At 42.8% G+C, this 13,857-nt stretch overlaps 1 long non-coding RNA gene across 2 annotated transcripts in view; it reads left to right on the top strand.

The window, feature by feature from the left end:
- The first annotated feature begins 518 nt into the window (after positions 1 to 518).
- The window catches only part of LOC131807603 (uncharacterized), a 36,486-nt gene continuing 23,147 nt past the window's right edge, over positions 519 to 13,857 (top strand). Inside the window, exons 1-3 of one of the 2 annotated variants that reach the window (XR_009344551.1) lie at positions 519 to 573; positions 2,533 to 2,642; positions 9,131 to 10,252. This is a non-coding gene — a long non-coding RNA (uncharacterized LOC131807603). Of the gene's footprint in view, positions 574 to 2,532; positions 2,643 to 9,130; positions 10,253 to 13,857 lie in introns of those variants that run through there. The other variant, XR_009344552.1, reaches the window with a different exon arrangement.

Genomic DNA, 13,857 nt, shown 5'->3' with positions numbered 1-13,857 from the left:
ACCCTAATTTCTTTAGTCCCAGATAAAAAATGCTGGAGAGTATTTTCAGAGCTATGTTAAAGTGTTAATTTCACATACTAGGAAGCACATAGGATTTAGCATCAGAAGACAGGAGTTTTAGTATACGGAGACAATGGGGTGTAATGGCACAGATTTTGCCAAGAGATTGCTGGAGGTAACAGTCAGCAATTGGATCCAACAGTTGTCAGGGGCTGTCAAAGGCAGTGGAACAGCTTCAAAGCTCATAACTGCTCAGCTTCCTGAGGCTCACATGGTGCAAAGGACCTGGGAGATGTGGAGGATAAACAGGCTGGCTTGGAGAGGGGGATTAAAACACACAACTCCAGATGAGCCTTTAGGGCCAACAGTGCCCCAGGGCTTGTGGGTGCATACCCAGCTGTTACCTGTGTGGTGGTTTTATCCCCAACTAATACGCCAGCTGGTGGAGTTTTATTTCTTTGTTGACTTTTTTGTTGCCACCTGGGGAGTCATGGTAACTGTAAACAAAGATTTAGAACACTAATAAAGTGTCGGGCGCCAACGAGGTTGACTCTGTGCAGATACTAAAAGCAAGTAAGCTGGGGGATCCCAGCCATTTGGGCTGGTGGGGAGCAGGAAGAGGCCAGGAACAGAGAGTGAGAGAAAGAGGGATTTGCATGCTGAAACCCCCATGTTCAGGGCCCGTGGCTTAGGCACTTGAGGTAGATGCTGTTGGATGGGCAGAAAATCCCAGGCCCTGGCTGCTGTAAGTATCGGCTGCTAAGGGCTCACAAAGGCCCCCTTCCCCAAGAATTGCCTTTAGATGATGCCTAGGAGGTTACATCTCTAAGCCCCCACCAGGAGAAGCCTATAGTAATGATTGACTGATCAAGGTGTACAGAAGGCCAGCCCCCTTGCCTTAAGTAGAGGACGATCATGTCCACCTTGTGATTTATGCTCCAGAGCCTTTCATAGAGCAGGCCAAGTTTAGATTTTACCTGAACACACATCTTTGTCTGTCTTCTTGCCTTACCCTGTCTGCTTTCCTCCCTTAGATGCTCTTCCTAAAGGTCTTTTCTCAACGTACTATAGGCACTTGATTTTCCCTATTCTGGGTTCTGCTTCTGGGGAATGACCTAACATGGCACTGAGGGTTTTAAGTGCTCATTGCCACAGCTAAGTTTGGTAGGAGGTGAGCGGGGATTTGAAATACGCAATCCCCACAGATGTGGATTCAGGCAAATCCTCCAGCTAAGTGTATATGTAGGGGATGCCTGGTAGAGATTAAAGATATATTTTGAGGAGCAGGTGTCAGCTCCCAGGGAAAGAAAATAAGTGGGCCAAGGATGGATGTCAGGTTCTTAACCAAGAAAATATGAGTACTTGGCAAGAAAACCAGAGACGAACCCCATGCTAGAGCCCAGGTCAGCAAAACCAGGGGTAAGAAATGTTTTGACTTGTAGTATACATGGAGGTTCAGGGATTTTATGAGACTACCAAATCCTTGGTCTGTTGGCGGCAAGACCTAACTACATATTGGCCATGTGAATCTGGACAAGTTAGTTTTCTCTTGCCAACCTCAGTTTCTTCATTTGTAAAATGGCATACAGCATACATTCAGAAAATAGAAACTATTTTATTATAGAAATAATATTCTAAGCCACAGTGAGTAATGGAATTTTTGCCTGCTATGCAATGGTCCTGGATTTCTACTTAGGGCCCACGCGTGGTTCCAAACTTGGGAAGTAAAGAAATGCGAAGCTATGCAATAAAAAGTAGGGGTTGAAATAACAGCAGACCAACCTGAAAGGTCATAATGATGTTTGTATGACTATCAGTGGTTTTGCATCTTAAAGCCCAGAGTCCTGATTTACATCTTCAGAGCCAGTCTTAGGGATGAAGAAGGAATAGAAGAGGGAGAGAGAGAAAAGGATAGAAAGAGACAATTATAAATCAAGAATCCTCTAGTTTTGACCATCATTCATCCAGAATTGGACCCAAGAGGGTCTGTAAGGGAAAGCTGGCCAGTCAATAGTTATTGACCCCGAGTCTGAAATTGCAAGAGAGTTTTTCTCTACTTTGGCAGAAACCACATTTACAATGCCAGATTCCTAGTGCCTAAATAAAATTGGAAATTCTAAAAGACAGCATCAGGAACCCTGAGGCACTCAAATGTTCTTTCAGCAGGATCGCTTTCTACTCTCTCTATACTTTTCAGTACAGAGTTGTGTGGTCCTTATTTTAGGCAAGGGTTCCAAGAAGCAGATCTCCAGATGATAATTCATGTGCAATATGGCTTATTGAAGAGGTCCTCTTGGGAAAAACTAGATGTGGAAAGAAAGCAGCACAGAAAAGGAAAGAAGCAAAGCAGAGTTCCAGCCTCAGCATGATCCCACAGGGGAGTTTGGAAGAGTAAATTACACCACTGATTTTAGCCTAATCCCAAGGCCAGTGAGCTGGGCTTTCGTTTTTCCACCCCAGTTCCTTATTGAATAAAGACCACTCTTGAGGACATAGATCCGAGGAATTTCAGTCTCTCACTGGCCACCCCAGTGGCCCAAATGTGGTTCTTTACAGAGAATCCCAGAGTTGGACAATTAGAAGCAAAACACTTAGAAGGCAAATGAAGGCAAACTGAAAAGGTCAAAGGGACCCAAGGAAATGTGAGTAAAACACCAACGTATATGCTAACTTAAGATGTGCTAACAGAGATGCTAACTTATGCATACTTAAAATTATTTTAAGGGTCTTGAAACAGGCTGGTCAGTTCTGCAAATATGTAGTTTATTCTATGTTCTAGTATTATAAAATAGGATTTAGCATTAGAAGATGTTTTAATCCTGGCTCTGACTCATATAAACCGTGATCTTGAGGGAGTCACTCAACTTCCCCGTGCCTCAGTTTCTACAACTATAAAATGGGTTATTATTTTATTTGAACTTTTATTTTTTAATTTAAAAATTTATTTATTATTTTTATTTTAAAAGTATTCATATTTTATTTATATAAAATATATACATTTATGTATAAATTTATTATTATTTAAAATATTTATATTTTATTTATATTTTATTTTTTTAAGTAGACGCTACACCCGAAGAGTAAACCCCAATATCAAGAGTTGCATGCTCTACTGACCAAGTCAGCTAGGTGCTCCTATTTAGCTTTTTAAATATACATTAGTATTTTCTGCTGATTGCACAGGTTTTGATATATATTTTTTAAAACCTTGCATAGGATGGTAGATCTTTCTATTTTGTCTTTAATTTCATCAGTGTGTTTTTTTTTTCTTTATATTTCAAGCCAGGTGTTACCTATTCAAATACAGAATTGTTTCTTTTATCACAATGTGTCTCTTTCTATGCTTTTTGGTCTGTGTTCTAGCTATTGACATAGCTACACAGCTTTCTATTAGTTAATAATTGCCTTTTTGGCTTTTTCCATTCCTTTATTTTCAGCCTTTCTAGGTGATTATATTTTAAGAGTTTCTATTATAAACCCTATGTGGCTGGATTTTTAAAATTCTGATAACCTTGTTCTTAAGGCTTAAAGCATAAAAAAATTAACGAAGTTTAAGTTATTCAGTTTCTCCACCCTCCTCCCAAATAACCCAAGAACTTAGCATACTTTAATTACTCACTGAATACCTTCTTCATCTTTTCCTTGATAGTATTTGAATTATACCTTGTTATGAGAAAAATATCACTCTCTTTTTGAGTCACTCGCAAACTACCTTGATCATATTTTATGGAATTCTGTGCTATTGTTTATGTACTCCGTTTCATCCCTCTCTGTTTCATGGGGTGCTTTCTTCTTCTGCCTGAAATATATTCTTTAGTAGCTATTTCAGTGAAGAAATTATTATTATTATTAAATTATTATTATTTTCAGTGGAAAATAATCTCTTATTATTTTGACTTCATCTTGAGAAAATTCACTTCCAGTTGTTGATTTTGTTGCTGTCTTAGTGTTATTTCTTCATGTGCTTTGGAATTTTATTATTGAATGGATGTTCCCCCGCTCCTCCACCTCAACTCCCACGTCTCACAGTTTTGCAGATTTATATCTGGTTTCTTCTTCCACCTCCTCCTAAGAACATTCAATATAAAACCAGGTCTTATTTTTTTTTTTTTACATTTTTTAAAAAACTTCTTTCCAGAATTCATTGTTTATGCACCACACCCAGTGTTCCATGCAATACGTGCCCTCCATAATACCCACCACCAGGCTCACCCAACCTCTTACCCCCGCTCCCCTCCAACACCCTCAGATTGTTTCTCAGAGTCCATAGTCTCTCACGGTTTGTCTCCCCCTCTGATTTCTCCCAATCCCCTTCTCCTCTCCAGCTCCCCATGTCCTCTGTGTTATTTCTTATGCTCCATAAGTAAGAGAAACCAAATGATAATTGACTCATTTCACTCAGCATAATCTCTTTAAGTCCCGTCCATGTTGATACAAAAGTTGGGTATTCATCCTTTCTGATAGAGGCATAATACTCATTGTATATATGGACCACATCTTCCTTATCCATTTGTCCACTGAAGGGCGTCTTGGTTCTTTCTGCAGTTTGGTGACCATAGCCATTGCTGCTATGAACATTGGGGTACAGATGGCCCTTCTTTTCACTACATCTGTATTTTGGGGATAAATACCCAACAGTGCAATTGCAGGGTCATAGGGAAGCTCTATTTTTAATTTCTTAAGGAATCTCCACACTGTTTTCCAAAGTGGCTGCACCAACTTGCATTCCCACCAATAGTGCAAGAGGGTTCCCCTTTCTCCACATGCTCTCCAACACACGTTGTTTACTGTCTTGTTAATTTTGGCCATTCTAACTGGTGTAAGGTGGTATCTCAATGTGGTTTTGATTTAAATCTCCCTGATGGCTGGTGATGATGAACATATTTTCATGCGTCTGTTAGACATTTGTATGTCTTCACTGGAGAAATGTCTGTTCATGTCTTCTTCTTTTTTTTTTTAAGATTTTATTTATTTATTTGACAGAGAGAGATCACAAGTAGGCAGAGAGGCAGGCAGAGACAGAGGAGGAAGCAGGCTCCCTGCCGAGCAGAGAACCTGTTGCAGGACTCGATCCCAGGACCCTGAAATCATGACATGAGCTGAAGGCAGCGGCTTAACCCACTGAGCCACCCAGGTGCCCCTGTTCATGTCTTCTGCCCATTTTTTGACATGGTTATCTGTAAAATCAGGTCTTATATGGGTAGCTCAGGGCTCCCAAACTTCACTGATTAGAGTTATTACATATTCAGCAACTGAGGATGAAAGACTTTATTTCTTAAAGTTTCCTTGCCATACAGCTTTATATAAACAGTAGTTGGGACATGTTTTAAGAATGTATTTCATGGGTGAGAAACCTCAAACTTTTTTCCAGTTTCAAGCAGTGAGTTTGAAAAGTCAGTCTCTTCCTTCCCATGGGACATTTTTGCTCTTATTACCCCACAGGAACCCAGATTTCTCCATTTGTTTCTGGATCTGGAGTTCAGTGAGTCTGAAAACTCAATCCCAGTTACTCCTCTGCATTCACTTCCATTTCTGATCTCCCAAGTGGTTCATCTCAGTTTCTAGAATGGTGGTCTTGTCTTAAACTGTTCTTTCTCCATGTCATATTTTGTATCAATTACTGCTGCACAACACACCATCACTGAAAATTAAGTGGTTTACTATAGCAGTCATTTATTCTCACTTTTGAGTCTGAGTTTTGGCTTGGGTTTGGCTAACCTGGCATGAGCTCATCTGGGCAACTCTACTTTACTCTGCAGGAAATGAAGGAATAAAAATTTTGGCTTTTTAATCGCTTGCTATCCAGTCTCCTATTAGTTACCTACCCAACATTAGCCAAGCTCAATGGGCCAAAGGACTGGGGTACCATTGAGGAATCCGTAAATATCAGTCCTCTGCGGCACAGAGATGATAGAGAAGATGGAAAGGGCTTCAGAGACTATCCTAGCACATGACCCAGGTAGAGTCAGAGGCAGGCGGAAAATCACTGGGAGACATAAGGTATGCTCAAATAGAAAACTAAGACTTGAGAGTCTCAAAAAGATATTACCCAAGACACATTTTGGAAAATCACTCTTTGTGGTGGGGGGTGGTTTGGAAACTGATGGCTTTCAGTTCACATGGGGGATACAGAGGCAGAGGGGAATCCCATATCTCTAGGTGGGAAAATCCCATCACCTTTGAAACTTGTCTTGCACTCAAAGAAATATTTCATCCTTTGGGCTTTTTGCTACTTAGGTCCCATTAACCTAGTCTTTTGTACTGGAAAGAAGGAGAAGGCAAATTTTTCCATTCAATTGATACAGGAGTGGTAGTCAGAAAAGCTATTGAGTTCCAGCTCTGCCATTGTCAAGTTCTGTGACCTTGGACAATTCCTGTGGCTTCCTGAGCCTCTGGTTTCCTCCTGCAGAAAATGAGAAGGTTGAAATAAATGCCTTTACAACTTTGAAAACTCAGCATATATGGCTTATCAATGGGATGAATGGTCTTTTTTTTTTCTTAATTAAAAATTATGTAGCACCGACTGTCCATGTTCTGTTCTCTTTACTAAATCAGTGGGAAATTTGGGAAAGAACTTTATATCTTCCGTTTTCCCTTTCCTAATTTTTAAATTTATTATTTTTTTTGATGCTTCCCAGGCAAAGGAGAGTGAAGTCTGACAGCCGCTCTGACAGGCAAAATGTGGTCTGATAATGGTAAAATGAAAAAGCTAGAAGCTTATAAATTTAGATTTCCAGCATGTGTACTCATTTCCTGGCCTCATGGACATCCCAGTAATTATCTAGAATTATGCATAATTTACCTACTTCCATTTTCTAAGAAACTGTCAGATTTAAGGTCAGAGTTTGATAATTTATTGGTTTGCCCTGCAGAAATAAATTGGGGGCATCTGGGGCTGGAGTCTATAATGTGTGCAGTTAGGGCCATAGATGTGAAGCTGCCTCCTATTTATAGCTGAGCAAGCTTAATTGTTGCTTTTCAGTCTAAATAGAAAGGCTCTGTTTACTGCTGCTTTTAATTGTAACAAGCTGGTGAAAAAGCATGCAGGGCCTCTTCTGTAAAGGCAATTCAATAAAAGCATTTTGTCAATAAATTATTATTGCCATCATGAAAACCATGCACAGCATTCAAATACAAAGCAAGCAACAGCACAGCCTCTCCCTTTGATGGACTCAGCATAATGCTTTTAATTTTTCTTCATTCATTCTCTTTTTCTCCTGTTTTCATTGAATGTTAGAGCTGATAAGGGGATTGTGGATCTTCTTAATCCCTACCCTTCATTTGACAGGGGAAATCTGAGTTCCCTATTCCCTTCAGAGCATCCCTCAGCATGACTGGTTAATCCAGGAATGGACATCTGGCCCGAGGATAGCCATGTAAAGGTTTGGCTGAACTAATAAATTTCCTTCCTTTGGAAATTTGAAACACACACACACACACACACACACACACACACAGGGACTACTGCAGCCAGCTAGCAGTGGAGGACAGAGATATAAATTCTTGTAGCCTTAGAAGCGTGCCTGCCAGTAAGGACTATGAGGAAATCTGGAAGTAAATGGAGCAGTTCTGCAGAGAAAGGAAGGTAGAGCAGATGGGCAGAAAGAAGAGATAAATACCGCAGTCCCTGATCTGTGAGAAAGCCCAGCGCATATTACAGAGCGGACTCCCACACCTGCCACTGACCCTACACCCAGGACAACCCAACTGAGCCCACAACTTCCCCGCTGAGCTCAGTCCCAATGGCTAGCCTCAGAAACAGGAGCTAAAGAAATAGCTATTATTTCAAGTCACTAAGTTTTGGGGTGGTTTATTATGCAACATTGTATGACAACAGGTAACTGATACAAAATGATTGGAAGCCCTGCACAGACACACACAAGCACAGGCAAACACACCCCGTCCCATGGACCCTAGAGTGTGGAGAAGACTGAGATTGTTTGTAATCCCTGCATAGAGCAAGTCCAGCCGCGTGGCTCTTGGTTCTGCCTTCTCAGTCTTTGTTTAAGGACAATCTCTTCCTGATTCAGAGACTCTCAGATAAAAAAGAAGCCCTGAGGAATATTCTGTTTCTTTCTGAGGCTACCCTCAGCTTCCCCGGCAAGATAGAGAGAAGCCAGAGATGCCTTCTCTCCTGGAGGTCAGGTTCTAATTCCACCATGCCATAGACTTCATTCCATACCAACTACTCTTAAAGGCCCATTTTTTTCCCTCTGCCTCTAACCCTCATGGCATTTTGTGCTGTCAAGGCTAGCCATGGGCCTTCTCTAATTTGTATAAGGCATCAAGAGTTCTCAATTCCACTCAGAGAAAGGCAGTAACTGTTTCGGAATCCACACAAAAACACCTAGGTCTATTCTGGAAAAGGTTAGTGCTCTTGGAAGGTAGAAAACTTTAGGGCCTTGAGAAATGTCAAGAGTTGATAAATCCCAGAATCCCATTTTACACAAGGGGGATGAAATACTTTCTGTCTTTAAGATCAACTCGGTCTCCGGATTCAGAGGAGTCAAGATAGGCTTTCACTAAGATTCTTCTGTTTCTTGCCACTTCTAGACAACTAGCTGATGGTCTGGTTTTTGATTCAGTGTGACAGAAGAGCCTAACCTCTGTATCCTTAGTGCTAAGTGTCCAGGGGGTGGGGGCAAAGGAGCAGCGAGCGTTTTTGGACGGACCGTCTTGCCTGGGGGCATTGTACTAGCTACTGTGGGCACATTTCTTCATTTGAGGCTTGTGGCAATCCCCTAACACAGCTACTCTTAGTATTTTCATTTTCTAAATAACGAAACAGAGGCGCAGATAGGAAAGTATTTGGCAAAGGTTACTCAAGAAAGAGATCCGTGTTCCTTCTTGGACCCTCCTGGACCTTGCTAATTACAGAACATCGTATCCACCTCCCACAACACCTCTTTTTTTTTTTTTTTCTTTAAGAAAACGTAGAGATAATAATATGATAACCACCTAATATCCATTATGAAGAATTGGTCATTCCTGACATTTGTCTTGTTTCAAATATTTTAAATAAAATATTAAATCACTTTGACCCTTACTTTCCACCTCCTCTTACTGTCTTCTTTCCACTCCCACCCCCAAGAATAAATTTTTACTGTAAATCTTTTTTTTTTCCTTCCAGCCCATTTTTTCGACCCTTCAAAGATCTTCCTGGGCGTCGAAACCATCATCCTCCTTACTCCTGCCTTCCCAGGATTTTGTGAATCCCACTTCCTTAGAAAGTGCCAGCGACTACCACTTGCCCCTCTGCACCCTGTCTGCTCCCCACCCTTCTCCAGTGGTGTGTGAAGTTGCTGCCCACAGTGAGCTCAGACAGAGCGGTTCCCAAGTGGCTGCCACCGTGACCGGATGCAGACACAATCCCTGGTTCTCAGCCCAGGCTGGTATTTTTCGGTTCCAAGGACCACTACTAACACTACCTGACATCGGTTTCCTGAGCCGCAGGACAACTTGATAGGATGCCATCTAGTGTCCCAACCTTTGCCAGCAACAGAAGTGAGGCATTACCCAAAATAAAATAAATAGATAAAAAGAAAGGAGAGGAGAGAAGAGGAAAAGAGAGGAAGATAGATGTTTGACTAATTCAAAACTGAAGCACGAGGGGTTTTCTTCTTTTTTATGACCACTGCCCTGCAGGAGTTACTATAGGTGTCCTGCCTGTGTCTCCCTACCCTTACTTCTTCAGTGCACAGTGGCCAGACCACCAGCCACCAGGATCTGCATACCTCTTGAGCCACTATGCCCAGTGTAGGAAGCTGATGTGAATTCGTGTCCCCTTTGAGAGCAGCCCTCAACAAAGGACAGATGTGAATGTATAGCATAAATATTCCAGCTCGCTCACTCAGGTAGGATGACAAAAAAAGCCTGTGTCCAACACTTCCAGAGTTTTCTAATGGCATTAAGCTCCAACTGCCCAGAGTGGTCGTTGGCCCAGTTAGGGATCCTTTACTGGCTGCTTTTCTCTGTGTCTCAATCCCTACTTCCTTGCCAGGATTTCCTTCACTTCCCAAGTAAACAAGTAAACCATGTGCTTTGGAATCTTTGTCTCAGGATCTCCTAAGCAAACGAAACCTCTCTGTGGTACGCTCCAAAAATGGCCACCTCTCCCTCTTTCTTTACCCCAAGGATGTTACAGCCCCTCCCATCAAGCGGTGGGCCAGCTGTGGGTCTTGCTTTTCACCACCAGAACATGGCAGAAGTGATAGCAGGAACCTTGTACACTTCTACTTTTTCCTCAAAACTCATAAGCAATAATAAATAGTTGCTTTTTTAAGCCACTGAGTGTTGAGTGACTTCTCACAGGACAGAAACGAACTGTTCTGACCCCTGAGCCAAGTCTATATATGAAGTCCTCTTTTATGTGTATTTCCTTGAAGGAGAGTATAGCATTCCTTTAAGAAAAAAAGACCATTTTTCAGGCACAGAGAGGTTCAATGACCTTCTCACAGTTGCCCAGTTGAATGGAGCTGGCAGTTGCTGTCGGTCTCCTGGTTCATTACTTTGCTCCAGGCCTTCTGTGCTGAATCACCTTGGCTGTCTGGGCTTGCCTGCACGCTGCTGCATTTTTCTCCCCACCATGGCTGCCATCCCTGGCTGCTGGTTTTTTCCAAAGCTCTCTTTTCACAGATGTGTGAAGTAGGAGGCCACTGTGTTTTCACGGATTGTGCCGATGACATATGTGTCTGATAGGGATTCAAGTGCCTGCAAAGCTGGCCCAGGAGGGAGAGCACACCAAAAATACTGCAGTTGCTGGTTGCTGGAGAATTTATGGTGCTCCAGAGGCAGCAGGAAGCAGAGTAAACAATCTTGAGTCGAGAGTCAGCATGCTTCATGCTGGCTTTGCCTCTGGTATCTGAAGTCTGAAGGAGGACTCAGGAACGGAGTAGAGCTCATGCAAATGCCAAACCAGAAAGCTTGAGGTTCACTAATTGAAGGAAGTTCTGGTAAGGGGTCCTTGTACCTGTGGCATCAGCATCACCTGAGAACTTGTTAGAAATCTTAAGTCTTGGGTCTCCTCCCAGACCCTCTGAATCAGATTCTCCTGGGTTTGGGCCCAACAATCTGTGTATTAACAAGCCCTCCAAGTGATTTGAATGCAGACTCAAATTTGAGAATGGCTGATCTAGGGCCATGTTATTCCAAATGTGGTTCTGGGCGTTGGCATCATCTGGGAGCTGGTAGAGGAGCAGAAGCTCACTGCTATCTCCTTAGCCCTCCTGACTCAGAATCTGAATTTAATAAAATCCCCCGGTGATCTCAGTGCACATCAAAGTTGAGAAGCCCTGGGTATAGATTTGAAGATTGTGAGTCACTATATCTGGGGTGGGGCCCCCAAATTTACCTTTCTACAATGCTCCCAACACTTCCAGAGCTTTCCAATGGCATTATGATCCCTTCAGGGCAGGGATCATACTTCGAGCAGCTAGGCTCTAGATCTGAAGCCAGGCTTAAACTCGTGGCCTCGGGATGGTTTCAAATCAACCAATCAACCAAAGTTGGTTTGAGCCTCTCTAAAGATGTGCAGGCTGTGCACTTCCCAAGTCTAGAAGGGGGGAGTTCACATAGGCTATGAGTCAAGAACCTAAACCCCAAAGCTAAGTACAAGAAGAGGTAGGGGTTGGCTAAAGAGTGGGTTTGAATCCTAACACTGTGGCTACCATAGTTATGGGATCTTGGGAAAAACATCGAACTCTGCATTTCAGTTTTCTTGTCTATCAGATGGAGAGGATCATACCTACCCCCCACTATAGGAGAGATTCAATGGTCAGCATACAGCTCAAGCCAAGGGAACAGCAGGTGTCATCAGACTTGTAGGCTCCTTCTCTTTCAGTTCATCCTGGCTAGCGGCCTAATTGCCTGGTTCGGGCTGAAGGCCAGGTGAGCATGATGGGCTTTTCTTTAGAGTTCCCAGAGGTCAGATGAAGGTGAGACAGCAGTAACTCAGGCTGTTTATACTAGGAACACCTCTCTTGGGTTTGTTTGTACAAATCGATTCATAAAAATGGCCAGCGTGGCCAATTTCAAACCACACCCCAGGTTCACCTACCAAAGTCACAAAAGACAGTAAGCAGTTCCTGGATGTGGGAAGGCTCTATGCTGTGCACCTGGAATCATGCAGTAGCTTGGCTAGGGCACCTTGGCCAACCAGGCAGGGAAATTGGTCCTCTGCCATGGAAAGGACCCAGCTAGATCTTGTATTTTTATGAGGGAAAGACAGTCAGGAATGCTCTGAAGCAAACCAAAAAAACAAATTAAAGTCCGAATTTGGGGACAGGGGTGAGGGGAGAGCCATTCTGGGTACAGAGCAGGCAGTGAGATGCTTCCAAAGCTCATCAATAACAAACCAACCAGGGTAACATTGAGAGGTCAGACTAATCTTGGTGGTGTCAGAAACTAGACATCCCCAAGTTTTTTGTTTGTTTGGTTTTTGGTTTTTGGTTTTTTTTCGGAGAAGCGGAGGTAAAGAATTCTCTTTCTTTTTCTTTCTTGGGGTTGGAGGAATTTTTTGAAGGTGGGAAGGGCAGCAGTTAGGCAGGATAACATCCTAAAATGGCCACTAGAGGGCCTCAGAGATCCAGGAAACCTTTTCCAGTGTTTCCAAGGAGGAGGCCCTGAAAGCCAGTTGGCAGGTCTGGTCTTGGCGGGGTGGGGGCGGTGATGAGGGTGGACCTGATTCCTGAGAACCTTCTTAGCAGGTCTCACCTTCCCATGAGAAAGAAGTAGCCAGCTCTGTTAGTTAGGTAGTTAACTGATCAGTTTATCCACTCTTCTGTCCTTGTAGTGAAAGTAAAGATGAAAGTATTGGATTTTCATAAGAGAGTCTAGCTCAAAAGAAACCTAGTTTTAGGGCTCAGTACTGGTATCAAGGACAGGATTGGAAGGTGTGGATCTAGTACTCCTTGACTTTCATGTGCTTCCCCATTATACTGAATTAAAACCAAGACAGCATTTTGCTATGCAAATATAGTCTCAAGTGAATTCCCTTTGGGTAACAAGATTGCCACACATTGGTCCCTCCGGGATAGAACTCCTAGCACTGTCCCGACTGGCACTTTGCAATGTACATTGAAGCAGAGTTGAAGTTGTCTTCTCTATTATTGTTCAAAGGCTTTTAGAGTGTACAGTAAGAACACCGGAAAAGTTTAGAAACTCATCTTTCCTGAAGAGATCTAAAAAATCTAGAAGATGACCTACCAATGTGTGCTCCAGCCAGAGGAGCCAGGAGGACAGAGCAGAGGGCAGAATCTGCATTGCTTTGTCTGCCAGCATCTGCTGGGGAAGAGACTCCTCTCCCTCAGCCTCATGGCTCTACAGCGCCCCCAACAGAGCATTTTGGCTAAGGAAGCCCTTTACCAACATAAACCTGCCTCCCTCTCTCCTGCTCAGCATAGCAGGAGCAACTTAACTGAGTAAGAAGCAAGGGTTCCTGAAAATTAAAGGGTCTCGCAGTCCACGGTTTTGCTCTAGGAGAGCAGAGTCCTAGATGACTTGGAAATATGCCCCCCCCCCCCATTGCAGAGAGCTTCTGGAAAAGGAAAGAAATTGGTTGAGTTTCAGTATATTTCCTTGGTTATGGGAGACAGATGGGTAAAAAAAGTGAGATGAATCAGATTATATTAAGCAATATAGTTGTTTCCCTTTTAATAGAAATTTCCTTTTCAGAGGCTGAAAACCCAGCAAGCCTCTTTTATCCCAGTTTCCCTTGGATTAAAAAAAAGGGCTGTTTTCCCTGTGAGACTCTCTGTTGCTGTCTGGATCACTCTTGCTGCTCAGGTGACATAGTTGGACACGTGAGTACTGCAGATACTCTCCTAGTCTTACTGCTCTTTGCTCCTTAGTTCCACCATA

Source organism: Mustela lutreola, chromosome 9 (genome assembly GCF_030435805.1).
Source record: "Mustela lutreola isolate mMusLut2 chromosome 9, mMusLut2.pri, whole genome shotgun sequence".
Lineage (NCBI taxonomy): Eukaryota > Metazoa > Chordata > Mammalia > Carnivora > Mustelidae > Mustela > Mustela lutreola.
This window is presented reverse-complemented; position numbering and strand designations above follow the sequence as displayed.